Raw genomic sequence first — 6,969 nt, 5'->3', positions numbered from 1 at the left:
TAGATCAACAAACATGGCCTACTTCGACTAACTAACAAATACCCCATTGATCTCTATATACTTATATTCATATAAAATTATTTAATACCATGTTTATATATATTAAAACACAAATAATGCATATTTTCAAATTCATTTTTATTTATCTATACTAAAATTTGATATGAATAATCATGGCAATATAAACCATTCTCTTTATATAAAGTTACATTAAAAAGTTATTTTAGTGTAATTAAGATTTTTAAACCTTTTTTTAAGATTCATTATGAGAGTGGAGTACATAGAATAACGATCTTCCCCGCCGACAAAAACCGACGTAGCAGAATTGATAAATAATATTGGGATCTAGCCATGTGATAAGGTTAGATTGAATTATAAAATATTTAACTATAACATTTATATATTAATTAGAAGCAATTATTAAGTTGTCACATGGACAAAACTATCGATTAATTTTGCAGCTTCTTGACATGGTTTTATTATCGTACAACCACCTAAAATAAAACACTCCCTACACTACTAAAATTACGGTGGAACGAATTTGAAAAAAAAAAATTAAAATGCTAATATAATCTTGAAAATGGTTAAAAAGTAAATTTTAAATTTGAAATCAATTTATAGAAAAATATTTATATGTATTTACATATTATGAATTGTACTTATATTTAAGTACTTATATGTACTCATATATTATGAAGATTGAAGACATTAATTATAATCTGATAAATTTTATATAGCATAATTATAGGTATACATTTTGAGAATGTAATGGTAGAGAAGAAAAAGAAGAAAGTAGAATGAAAAAGTAGGTGAAGAAGATAAGATGAGTAAGCAAATTGTGATGACCTACCTTTGCTTTTCTTCTCAATTACTTTTCTCTCAATTTCCCATCTTCTGATTCTGATTCCTTCTCTTGTAAGATCCAAAAAATGGGTAATGATTGAGTCTTCCATGGATGAATGATTAGGTTCATTCACAGAGCAAGTAACAGAAATGGGTTCTGCAAGAAACTCCAATCCAAATCCATATCCATGGACTCCAAAGGATTGTTCTGAAGGAATCTGCAGCATCTACTGCCCCCAGTGGTGTTACATAGTCTACTCCCCTCCTCCTCCTTCACTCTTCTTTGGTGCTAATGCTGATGCTGATGATCCTTCAGGATTTCAGTTTTCTCCTCTCATAGTTGCTGTGATTGGAATATTAGCCAGCACTTTCATATTGGTCACATACTACACCATCATCTCAAGGTTCTGCAGACGCAGCACCATCATGCAATCAAATGATTCTGCACCAGAAGAAGATGGGAGCAGTGAACTGGGTCAGGTTTCTTCTTCCTCAAACTCTGGTTTGGATGAGGCTCTCATCAAATCCATCACAGTCTGCAAATACACCAAAGGGGTGGTGGAGGCTCATGATTGTTCGGTTTGTTTGAGTGAGTTTGAAGAGAATGAGAGTTTGAGATTGTTGCCAAAATGCAACCATGCGTTTCATCTCCCTTGCATTGATCCTTGGCTCAAATCTCATGCCTCTTGCCCCTTGTGCCGTTCCACCATCACCATTGTTTGCCCAAATCCTGCCATGGAACCGCCACCAACACTCACTGTTAATGCCTTGGAATAACAGCATAGAAGTAGCCATGTTCTTGTTGTGGTTGTTCAGAGCTCCGAGCAGCAGCATAAGGTGCTAAGTTTTGATTCTCACACTTTCAATGAGACTGAAGGGTAGATGAACTTAGATCTATGTTCACAAGATTGAGAGAGAGGGAACGAATTCTGTTCTTCCAAATTCATGGTATGTACCAAATTCTGTTCTCTGTAAAATCTGTATCATATAACAGAAATTGTTGAACATCAAGATCATTGTTGATGTGAATTTCACATAAATGTAAATCCTTGCAGAGAGTTGGTTTAGCCAAGAGGAACTCCACAAGTATCAAGTTTCTTCTAAATGTCCTTACATTACATCTTTCTGTATAGTTGTGAATATTGGTAGATCATTTTTGCCAAGCTTTGATGAATCTCCTTTCGGAAAGGAAACAAAGATAATTGTGCACTATTAACTTCTTTTCAATTTCGGAAACCAGTCTTTAGAATCAAAGACTAATGTTCTACTTTTTCATTTGTAATCAAACTTATATTTCCAACAGCAAGTTGTATTTAAACTGTTGGAGGTCTTGATTTCTAAGTAATAGAAATAAGATGGATTGAGTTAAAAATTGAATTGGTCTGAGCTGCATCTGAGACAGTTGATAACAAATGGTGGTTGAACTAGCATTTCAGCTTCCTTCTGCTCTGTACTTGTCTTGATGAATATCAGAAGAAATGGTAGCATTTGGAATCTGTTTAAATTTAGCATCCAGAAAACGTTCAGCTCTCTCATCTTACATCGTATACAACAAATAAGTTGGTTCTTGAAGATTTTGTTTGAAGCTTTTGGTTTCTCTTCTCAACTATTCTTCTTTTCAAGTTGTTCATATCATAATAGCTTTTGTGTTTGGACTATGAAAATTACGAGAATAATTCACTCATGGTAAATTTAAAGCTTTTAAATCAGTTGTTAGAGTAAGCAAATTAAAATTTAAGAATTTTAAGAAATGTATTTCTAATGATTAAAATAATAAAGTTTGAAATTTACTAAAAGAATTGATTTCGTATTTTTGGGGTTCAAGTTAGGTATGAGTAGTATGAACGAAGTCAGAATGAAGTTTTCTGATTTCATTTTAGACTTTTCAAGTTTTAGGTCAAAACCTTTTCTCTCTTCAATCAATTACAATTATAAGGGTTTGATTTTTGTTTCACAATTATCAAATTTTATTTTTTTATTTTCTCATTAACTCCAAACTCGTTAAATGATGATCATGATTTGCATTTATGGGAGTTAGAAAATGAATTTAGGTAATTAATTGATAGCTCAATTTGTTGAATATTATAGATTAATTTGGATGATATTTCCTTTTGGTTCCTGAATCGGTTTGATTTTATAGTTTAATTGAATATAGGGCTATATTGATTATTATTAAATTTTGAAATTGAATCATAAACTACTACGATAATTCATAATGCTTAAACCTAAGGATCTATGGATCGATGTTTTAATAATTTTTAACATTCTTTTGGTATTTCGAAAGATAATTCACATTTCATGGAATATATTGAATTTGAATATAAATGATTTGTGTCTTTGATAATCCACATTTATATTACAAAATTTAGTGGGAACATAGTTATTTAGGTGTTATCACTTTCTTAATTCTTCATTAGATAATCCAACGTTTGAAAATGAGAATCATCATTTCTCAACTTCATTCCAAAAATCAACTTCATCTACCAACGAATGAATTCTTAGTTCTCATACTTTGATTCTTTTTTGTTATGCTTTTCATGCCTTTTATGGAACTTGGTGGTCTTCAATTAAGCTTTAACTTGGACTCCAATTATATTTTTTTTAGGGTTACTCCCTACGTTACCTCAAATTTCTTCCTCTACTATACTGCATTTTTAAAAAATTCTAAAACTATCATTTATATTTTAAAAAATTCTACATCTCACTTCTTTTTTTCAACTGATGTCACGTTAAAGAAGAAATTCTTCAACGCATATGTCATATCCATTCAAGCTTTATGCTTTTTTTTTAATTTTTAGTTTTTAATTTATTGTATTTTAAATTAATATATAAATATTATTTAAATTTCTTTTAAATTTGTTACTTAACTATATATAAATTAATTTTATTTTATTTGTGAAATAATTAATATTAATTTAATTATATTATTTTTTAATTAATTATAATCAACGTTCTTTTTAATTTTTAGTTTATTAAAATATTATATTTTAAATTAATTTATAGATTATTTAAAATTTGTATACTTTTATAATATACTACGTAAATTAATTTTATTTTATTTAATTAAATAATTATTATTAATTTTATTAATTTTGTTTTTGTTTTACTTTAAATTAATTAAATTAATAATAATTATTTAATTAAATAAAATAAAATTAATTTACGTAATATATTATAAAAAAACAAAAAAAATTTAAGTAATCTATAAATTAATTTAAAATATAAGATTTTAATAAATTAAAAATTAAAAAGAAAAACATAAAACTTAAACGGAGGTGGCCACGACATATCCGTTGAAGAAAAGAAGTGGAGGTGTAAGACTTTTTAAAATGTAAATGATAGTTTTAGAATTTTTTTAAAATGTAGTGGTGTAGAGAGCAATCTAGGTGGTGTAGTAACCCTCTACTTTTTTTTCTTCTTCATTCTTGTGGGTTTGAGAAAGCCCAAGTTTATTTTAAATATATATCTGATGATATAATAACTAAATAATAAAAATTACAAGCTTATAGAATACATAATAAAGAAAAAAAACAAAACTCTTTCTATTACGTAAGACCATTTTTATTTCGAATTGCTTCTCGTTATAAATAATGTATTTTTTTCATTTTCTTCTATATTACTCATACACTCATCACACCAGGAGCATGATGAATAACACAGAGGAGAACTAATAAACTTTAAAAATTGATTTTTTTATATAACTGGTTGTCATGAGTCACTGCCTTAATTATAATTATATGAAGCTCGATGCTTATATTTAGTAAATTGTATTTATCCTTTGAATTTATATAGTGTGATGGTTAAGATAAATATAATATAAAGACTTAGAAAATAGTGATTAGAAGTGACAGTGTGTTCTAAATAATGAGACTAGTTTGTTTTAATATTAAAAGTTTAAAATATAAATAGAATTCCAGTTAACGAGTTTTATTATCTAAAAATATACTATCTCTCTAAAGCTTATTCCTTAAAAGCTCTTTGTCCGATCAGTTATTGCAAAAAAGTTAGTTAGTTTCTACTCTTCTCTAGTTTTCTCGTTTTCCCATACATGTGAGTAGTTTTTCATTGCATGTGTCATCTGAGTCTTTCATTAAGTTATCTGTTGATCAATGGTTATAACAATGTCTCATGATCGTGATTTCATTGTTTGTAGGTCCAGATAGAGTTCTTTGATATGTAGGAGTTGTTTGGAGTTCTATAGAGTTGTTTTGTCGTTTGACAGGTAAGGGAAACTAAATACCTTGTTTTTACAATATTAGTACTTTTATAATATGAATTGGTATGTTTAAGTTGGATTAGATTCACTCAGTTGTTGAATGTGGGTAGATGAACTTGCTAAAATTCTGTTGTGTAATGGTATGATTGCTTGATTTTGGTATGAAATCTTGTTGTTTGGTATGAGTAAGTAATAATGCGATTGTTTGTTAAATTGTACTTGTTTTGATTGTTTTAACTCATGAAACTGATGTTAGTATAAGTTGAAATTGTTGTTGAATTATGGTTTGATAATAGGTTGTAATGGTTAGAATTTGTCTAGAATTGATGGTTTGACATGTGAAATTCAGTGGGGAGTGTTTATTGAAGAAACTTGATGTTAGGGGCTCGTGTTTGTGTCATTTAGGAATTAGTTAGCTTCTTGAATGGTTGATATTTGGTCATTTGGTATGTTGAGTTATTGTTTGAGATTTTGGTTGTTTTTTTAGATTGATCTGATGGATTGAATTGTCAGCTTATTGAGCAAATTGGTATTTGATATGAGGTTTAAACATGTTTTTGTATCAATCACAATACCAAGAATACCAATTTGGTCATTTGGATAGGTATTGAGTGCAATCAGATCAAGTTGTTGCATTTTAGTATGACGATGAACGACTCTGGTATGGTGTTGAGCGCTAGAGTTACAATGAAGTTTGGGAGCATTTTAGCCCCATACTGCTGAGCGTTCTCTATGGCGAAACCAATGTAGGTTTCAGAGATATTTATGATTTTTTTTATGGTTGAATTGATTTAGGTAAATGCATTTCATGAGGAATTGTGAATGGTTTATGTTTATGGATTGTGAATGTCATTGAATCATTTACAATGTATATTGTGAGATAAGGTCTCAATGAGATATTTTGTGTATTGGTGAATGATTAGTGTATGCTTGACAAAAAGAAATTCTGAAAGAAAGTATCTTGATATACTACAACCTTTCACCTCATATAGAGATGAATGGAAAGAGGGGAGGTATGACAGGAGTTCTTTACTTGGACTTTTGTTTTCAGTGTGAAAGATTAACCTCGTTAGTAGTATAAAATAACATATTAAATGATAGACAAAGGCTCAGAACCAATGATTGAGATAATAATTTCTAGGCTTAAATGCTTACTTCGTCCCCATGTTAAGAGATGAATTTCTGTTTAGTACTCGGTTTCATGTATAATGTGTATTGTGAGATAAAGTCTCATTGAGATATTTTGTGTATTAGTAAATGATTAGTGTATGCTTGACAAAAAGAATTTTTGAAAGAAAGTATCTTGATATACTACAACCATTCACCTCATATAGAGATGAATGGAAAGGGGGGAGGCATGACAGGATTTCTTTACTTGGACTGTTGTTTTTAGTGTGAAAGATTAACCTAGTAGTATAAAATAACAGATTAAATGATAGACAAAGGCTCAGAACCAATGATTGAGATAATAATTTCTAGGCTTAAATGCTTACTTCGTCCCTATGTTAATAGATGAATTTCTGTTTAGTACCCGGTTTTAAAAATGAAGACATTGGGTCCCTATGTTATGAAAAGTGTATGACTTCAGTCCTATCCGTTTAACGACGTTAAAATTGATAGCGCTAAACTAACTATGGATGTGAGGTGTGCAAGAAATGTCGTCGTGGTAGCCAGGGTTTCTTTTCCCATCTAGGAACAGGGAAAGCTTGGGGTTCCCTCTTCATCGCGACAATCATTTGCCTCTACCCCGAAAAGGATCAATGTCGCTCCTCATGGCCGGCCTAGCACGTCGTTGGCGTTGACAACGCCAACGTTGGAAGCGTCGCCGCCCTTCACGACCCTCCTCCTTTGGCTCGCTCTCTTTCACTCATGGGAGACAAACACAGCACACGTGAGGCATCGCTCGTCGC

General features: G+C 30.3%; 1 pseudogene; it reads left to right on the top strand.

Moving 5' to 3' along the window:
- The first annotated feature begins 774 nt into the window (after positions 1-774).
- Positions 775-2,220, top strand: LOC124834591 (RING-H2 finger protein ATL52-like; annotated as a pseudogene).
- The last annotated feature ends 4,749 nt before the right edge of the window (positions 2,221-6,969 follow it).

This window comes from Vigna umbellata, chromosome 3, assembly GCF_029865625.1.
Source record: "Vigna umbellata cultivar VRB3 chromosome 3, Vumbellata_1.0, whole genome shotgun sequence".
Lineage (NCBI taxonomy): Eukaryota > Viridiplantae > Streptophyta > Magnoliopsida > Fabales > Fabaceae > Vigna > Vigna umbellata.
The sequence above is the reverse complement of the archived record's forward strand: the minus strand, read 5'-3'. Positions and strand labels throughout refer to the sequence as shown.